Raw genomic sequence first — 8064 nt, forward strand, 5'->3', positions numbered from 1 at the left:
TACATTGTTCTAATCCAAGAATTAAAGCTGTGTACTCTACTTCATTGGAGTAGGAGTGTGACAACTGCCTAGTAGAGAATACCTTCTCATTGAAAATGATGATGCTAGCTGCAGACTGGTCCACTATTCTTTTGTATGCTCCATCAAAGAAAAGAGAATGAGAATCTTTCTAGCTTAGGACTTTCAACCATTGGTGTCACTTCTTTATCTTATGTGTTGACCTCTAGCTTCTTCTCATAATGACGATAAGTAAGAATACCTGCGAGACTAGCCCTGGTGGAGTTTTCTACTTGCATGGTGTAGTCAAACTCTTGTAATCTGTCCAGCCACTTAGAGATCCCAGATGAGACATCCATGTGTTGAATTACATACGGAAATAACTCTTCCATTGTCAGAATTTCAAAGTGTCTAGGAAATAAATAAGAGAAAAACTTTGTAATGGAAAACATTAATGCAAGCACCATGTGCTCTACTACGGTGAATCCTTTTTCTGATGGGGTCATGACACAACTAGAGAAGTAGATAGGATGCATGAAAGAGTTTTGGGGGTCCTTCATCATTAGTACAGCTCCAAGTGTATCACTTCCTACTCTGGGGTTCACCTAAAATGTCTCCTCCCATCTAGGGGGTGCAATGGTGGAAAGTGTGGCGAGGATTTGTTTCACTTCGATAAACTGTTTCTCATTTTCTTCACTCCATGAGAAGACATCTCTATGGGTGATTTGTTGTAGAGGGAGAACCACCTGAGAGAGCAAGTGAATGAACCTACTCAAATACCTTACCTTCTGAAGGAAAGAGACCAACTGCTTAGCTGTGGTGGGTGATGACAAAGATACCAAAGCTTGAATCTTGCTAGGGTCAGCCTCAATCCCTTTTGCTAAAATTACATGGCCAAGAAGAGTGACCTTGCTTTATCCAATGTGGCACTTGTCCACGTTGAGCTGGCCACCCAAGTTTGGCAGCCTAGCTAGGCCATCATAGACCTTGCTCAACTGGAGGGAGCGTGAACTGTAGATGCAAAAATCATCTATGAAGAATCGTATTGATGTCCCAAAGTATGGTTGAAAGACAAGAGTCACATAGAGTTGGAATGTGGCCGGAGCATTGGTAAGACCAAAAAGGCATCACTCGGTAAGAAAAACATCCCCATGGTGTATGAAAGTTGTCTTTTTCTGGTCTTCTTCTGTGCTACTAATTTGAAAGTAGCCTGAGTAGCCATCACATATTTTGTAGCACTAATGACCTGCTAATTCATTGAGAATTCATCTTGGAATGGGAGGGGAAAATGATCCCTCTTTGTGGCTGCATTGAGAGGTTTGTAGTCTACACAGACTCTCCACTTACCATTCTTCTTTGGTGTGACTACCATTGGAGAGACCCACTCTAAGTCTTTGACGGGGTAAATGAAACCTGCCTGTAGAGCAGATTCCTTACCTCTTTGAGCAATGCCTCTTCTTGGATTACCCCAAGCCTTCTGAACTTTTGCACTATCGTCTTACTTCCTTCCTTGAGTCTTATGCGGTGTTGTACCCCTGTGATGCCTGTGATCTTGTCATAACCATCAATGAACAATGCGGTGAAGTTACCTAGCATAGAGACATATTCTTTCCTCTCTTCACCGATTAACTCACTGGAGAGCATCCCTTGTAACCTACTTGTATCCATCAAGGGTTGCGTACCAATCTTTTTGGGTCTTTGAGGATGACGCCCATTACTTCAATGCTATTGTCACTTTCTTCAATTGTTGTTGTCTCTTCTATTGAGGTGGACGAATAGTCACTGGTGGAATCATCTTCCAATGCCTCTAAAATCATGTTGTGTTTCTTCCCAGTCCTCATGTCATAGAATATGGACTTCCATTTAGCATCCTTCATTTGAATCATTCCGATACTCCAGTCTTGCTTAGCTTCCATGTCCATGAGCTAGGGTCTTCCAAGAATGAAAGGGTAGCCCTCTCATTTGTGTGGCATGATAAAAATTTCTACCGGCACTTCTGTGTTGAACACCTTTACTTTGACTGCATTTACAATGCCTACGCACTTCACTCTTACCTTATTTGCCATTTTTCTCGGTAGGGTGCCGGCCTACTTACCTCTAGGCCTAGATGATGTATTGTTTTCTCCATGATGCATATCTGTGCACCACCATCTATGCAGATGTTTGAGATACGTTGCCCCTCAATGTGGACGGGATGCATGGATAAACTTTCAAGCTTTGTAGTAATGCGACTCAAAAGGTCTTGCTGCTCTTTTGATGCCTCTTGTGGTTGGGTTTTATGACCTACTGTTGGCAGTCACTGGGTTTAGTCGGACTGAGGTTGATTCCTCTAACTCATTGACTCTTGCTTGCATGCACATCTTCTTGTCCTTAAGGTGGGCTACTTCCATTGCCAACTCATACGTTGCAGGGAACCTCCCCTTCACCTTCTCTTTAAGCGGCGACCACATGCCAGTAATGAAATGGTCCTTATTAAGGAAATTAGGTGCTCCTTCACCTTCCTCTAGTGACGCAACCCATCACTGTCACAAATCCACAAACTTGGATTCGTAAGTGGCATATTCTAGAAGACCTCCTTGCTTTAAATTTGTCAGCACAATTGCCATAACTTTTTTGTGGTTATGCCTCCACCAAACCTCTTTACAAAGGCATCATGTAGTACATCCCATGCATCCTTGGTAGCTTGGGGCAAAGCATTGTACCAAGACTTGGCCTCTACTCTCATCAGTAGAGGAGACATTTGTAGCCATGAGGCATCATCGTCCTTGTTAGAAACCACACAAGCAATGTCAAAGTCATCCAAAAAATCGGCAGTGATGTCTTTTCCCTTCTTTCCACTGAATGTGGGGAAAGAGACACTTTCCATGGTAGTAACCCAATGAGCAGGAAGTTACAAGCTTTTTGTTTAAAAAAAATCATAAATGACTCAGCTGTACATAGCGGCTTTTTACAAGGTTGGGTGGATGGATTTAAAACATGATAAAAATGGAAACATTGAAAGAGTGGTGGTAATCTAATACGGGGAGAATAATAGGGCTTGGGGATTTAAGGATTTCTCCTAGCACCGCAGCACCAAACAGATACATAATCTTCTGTTGGTAGAATATTTTCCTATCTACATAAATATTCACATGCATGTGTTGCAGAAACCTAAACGGGATAATCTTTTGTTGGTAGAATATTTTCCTATCTACATAAATATTCACATGCATGTGTTGCAGAAACCTACGAGGAGAATAATAGGGCTTGGGGATTTAAGGATTTATCCTAGCACTGCAACACCAAACAGATACATAATCTTCTGTTGGTAGAATATTTTCCTATCTACATAAATATTCACATGCATGTGTTGCAAAAACCTAAACGGGAAGGCGGTTGGTCCGTTATCCATGATGATGCACAGGGTAGTGCACCTACTTACACTCTTAGTGTGCCAATATTGATGAGACGGCAAATCCACAGGAGGTCGTCGCATTTCATAGGCTCCACTTTTCCTTCGTTGCTCAACATGTACGGGGTGATGGCGACGTGTTTGACTACTCCTAGCCTTTTTGCTAGCAGTAGCTATAGGTAATTACCATAGTCAGCGTGTTGCATGAACTCCACTCCATTTAGCTGTAACTCGTCGTCTCCAGCCCACTGGGTCTCACTTGTGGTGGACAGTTTCTTCAGGATGAGCTGTACAGGGAGACGAGGAATGCCCTCTACCCGTCCTACAAAGCAGCAAGCGTAGTAGCCAAACCACTCCACCCTAGGGCATGGAAACCTTCTTACCACTTCTGCATCAGGATTGTTGAAATGGACTAGCAGTACTCCCATGCGCCACACGAATTGATAGGCAACCTTTTGTTGCTTTGCCTCAGATGACCTTCTTTTTGGCAAACTAGGCACAACTCTGTTTCCCAAACTTGAAGCACTCATGTGGCAGGTGCTTCTTCCTTTGGGGTCACGTATTTCTGGACTGGCCTAGCCCTTCCTTTCCTTTGGATCGAGTGGCCCCTTTTGGCCACTTAGGAGTAGAGACTATACCTTTGCTTGCAGACTCCTTAGGAAAGAGAGGCCTTACCAATATTTTTCCTCCCTTGATATGGAAAAACTCCTCGTGGTGAACGTCGATGTAGATGATTTCAGCCTCCTTGTTACCTTTGTTGCTGGCATTCATTGATAGTGTGCTTTGGTCAACAGTGATGGAATTTCATAGCCTTCCCACCTGATGCTCTTAATTTGCAATTAGCACGAGAAATACAAGATGGGGCTCTTACCTCTTGAATACTAATGATACTACAGCCTATCAGTAGTACTTCCATCAGGGCGGTCAGTGCTTCTTCACTCTCCTCCTCCTCCGTTCTCTAGTTGGAGAGTTCTTGCTGCCATTCATCCATGGTCAACGTTGTGCATGTTATTCAACATTGTAAACTGGAGGTTTCCCAGAAGTCCTCCTCTGTGGGGGCACCAAATGATGAGCACAAAGCACGACACGAACCCCGAAGGTCTCAAACGTCAGGAGCCGATGCACACCGAGCTGGCCATGATGAAATGAACAAGGGGCACCACCTAGCTTTGAGCGGCTAGGAAGCGGAAAACAGTAATTTGAAATAATACAAAACTCTGCACACCGAGAGAGAGAGAGAGAGAGAGAGAGAGAGAGAGAGAGAGAGAGAGTTATTTCAAAACTTTGCACACCGAGAGAGAGAGAGAGAGAGAGAGAGAGAGAGAGAGAGAGAGAGAGAGAGAGAGAGAGAGAGAGAGAGAGAGATAGATAGATTCTATTATCGTCCTCGGAGGTCAAATATGACCTATGGGACCAAAGTTACATGTGATGTAGTATGTGTATGGTTGATGAGTGACTCTCGATGCTCCAAAATTGTAGTGATGAGAGTCGCAATGGAGAGCCCACACTTTGGCTGGGAGAGGAAAGTGTGTAGGTCTAAGTTATGGCTGCAAATGTGAGAGAAGCAAGTTCGGATGTGATCAAAAGCTGAGCACTCTAGTAGTGTGTGGTACTCAGACTCTCGAACTTGCAGTGAGCATAATGTGCACAATCGATTTGACTCTTCTCCATTGCCCCAACGCCCTATCTCGCATCGAAGGAAATGGGAGCTAAGCCGAATTGCTGCGATAGTGCGTATCATGGACAAGGGAATAGGATCAAGCATGTAAGTGTGAGTACGGTTTCCTCTCTCAGCGAAGAACATGGTTTTGTAGTTGGGGGCAATATAGGTGGTGTAATGTATGAAGCATGACCCACCAGATTTCTCCCAAGCCGTAATACATTGGCGTTGTAGAAAAGCTTCATTCACTTGAGAGTCAATTGAAGCATAATGTAGCAAGTGTAATGCATCCCATCTCCCAAACCACTTCTTTATGTCTTGCATCCATCCCGTGCTCAAGATAGACTTGCTTTTATGCGTCTTTTGAACTTTTTTGCTTGCTTCCCATGCAATTGTAGGAAGTCGATGTGAGGGATTTTGACGCATCTTTATCATGTACTCCACAACCCTTTCCATGCCCATAACCTCAATTGGAAGAGATCCCGACTCAAGAAGTAGGAGCATATATGGTGTTTGTGTCTTAACTTGGAGAAAGTTTGTAAGAAAACGCTTTTGGACATTCTCAAACTCTTTCCAAGTAGACTTTGAGATGCTCCCGCCCCACACTTCAACTCCATAAAGAAGAACCGGTGTCACCAATGCATCAAAAAGATACTTCTTGAGAACCCAACACTTGATGTTTCCCGCATTACACATGTTCTCAAATTCATAATATGCTCTCTTTCCCGCTTCCAAACGACGCATAGCACATTCATGCCACTTGTGATTGGATGGAACCTCAAGGCCAAGGTATCTAAAGCTCTCAACAACTTCAAGTGTCTCGTTGTTGTACACAATGCATGGCTTCTCCTTATGGTTGTTTTTCACAAGCATAACCTTTGTTTTGGATTCATTTACAATCAGCCCACTATGCAAGCAAAAGTTCTCAAGGACAACCATAAGCTTTTGTGCATCTTCTAAAGTGTGTGCTCGAAGCACTACATCATCCGCATAAAACAAAAGCATGATTACCACATTGCAAATAGTGACCTCTTCAATGCCTTCTTCTTGCATAAAGTCAAGTACCATTTGTTCCATTTGATCGATGCATATACCAAAGAGAGTTGGTGACAATGAACATCCTTGTTTAACCCCAATAGTGCTTACAAAAATTTCTGAAATTTCTCTTCCCATGCGCAATTGACAAATCACCTTCTCATAGATTCAAGAAACCGCAAGCATAAACTCACTTGGAACTTGGAGTTCTTCCATCCTTCTCCACAAATTGTTACGTGTAATCATATCAAAGGCTTTTTTAAAGTCCACAAAACAACAATACAATCGCTTGCCTTTCAACCGACTTTCCTCCATGAGAACACGAAGAGTGACAAGATGATCAATGGTGCTATGGCATCGACGAAAACCCGCTTGTCCCTTTGCACGCTTGTCATTCTCTTTATCCCAATCACTCAATTTCATCTCCATTATGCACCCAAACAACTTTGCCATAAGAGACCCAATCATTATAGTCCGGTAGTTGCTTACATTCTTTACATCCCCTCCTTTATACAAAGGCTTAACCCAATTAGTACTCCAATCATAAGGCATGCCATGTTGAAGTGCAAGGTTGAACATATCACACATCCACTCATGGGTAAAATCTCTCGTCCATTTGATCATCTCCAGCTTGATACCTTGAAGATCTCCCGCTTTGCGAGTGGCCAACTTTTCAAGCCCACAGCATACATCCTCAATAGTAAAAAAAGACGGCATACATGGGAGTGAACCATAAAATGGCATTTTTTCAGTATTTTCTTGCTCATATAATTGCCTACAATGTGTGTACATATCCACTAGACTCAAGTTACCAAAATTCTCAACCCGCTTGCCTCTCAAGTTTCTCCAAAATCTTCCACATGCATGTGCCTTTTCTTGGACTTGAAATTCTTGTTGCTTTACTTCCCATCTTCTTCTCTTCTTTTGAATCAATGCCTTGTATGTATGCAACTGACTTTGATAGTTGTCTTTGTCCATAGTTGCATCAAGCTTTATCAAGGACTTTCGAGCATCTTGACATTCTTTATCAAACCACCTTTTGCGTGATCTATCTTTGTTGATACCATGGAGATGCTTTATGGCAAAGCATTCTTCTGCACAAGAACAAATAGCTTTCTTAAAAGCTTCCCATTTAGTTTCCAATGGTGCATCACATTGAAGCTTTGTGGCTTCAGAGAGTAGCATATAGTCAATCACACTATCCCCATTATGTCTTCTACATGTAAATCCATTGGTTCCACTCCACAAAGATACACCATTGGCAATGAGCATACCCGTGCTATTACACATGTGTAAAAGTAACTTTCCATAGTGATCCGGCTCTTTCTCATCCATTGAAGTACGATCATACAAGTGAACTTCCTCCAACTCCCTTGAAATGTATGGCATATCAAATTGTTGAGTATCATGTTGCAATGTTTTTGTGCGAGCATTCATATCCCCAAATACAATAACATCACCTTCACCTTTGAAATAAGCAATGTCCTCTTCCAAATCAGAAAATGGTTGATCTCTATCCATGCAATCATAAAAGGGAGAATCATGATGAGGAATGTAGCAACCGGCTACAAAAATGGGTGCTCTTTTTGGTGTCATAATTTTCAGCCATACATAACGTTTGTACTTGTCATCTTTCACAATTGATACAAAATCTTTTAATCCTTTCTTAACCATACATGCTAACCCTCCGTGTCCTCTTCGTTGCTTGAGATTATTTGACCACATCAATGAATGTACATTGTAATCCTCCAAGCCATTAATCCTTTGTGTATCATGCTCCCAAGTTTCAACAAGAAGTACAACATCGTCTTTGCTTGTTAGTTCATCAATGCCAACCCCCGCATTCCATGGGTATCCATTACAATTCCAAAAGCATATTTTCAATTGTAACTCGGTCTCATAGGTCACGCATCCCTATTTGACTTGCTTCCTCCTTGGGCACATTTTCTTCTTGAGAGATCTCCTTGTTTTTATTATTCTT

The sequence above is a fragment of the Adiantum capillus-veneris genome, chromosome 14 (assembly GCF_014529385.1).
Source record: "Adiantum capillus-veneris isolate H3 chromosome 14, ASM1452938v2, whole genome shotgun sequence".
NCBI classification, from domain to species: domain Eukaryota; kingdom Viridiplantae; phylum Streptophyta; class Polypodiopsida; order Polypodiales; family Pteridaceae; genus Adiantum; species Adiantum capillus-veneris.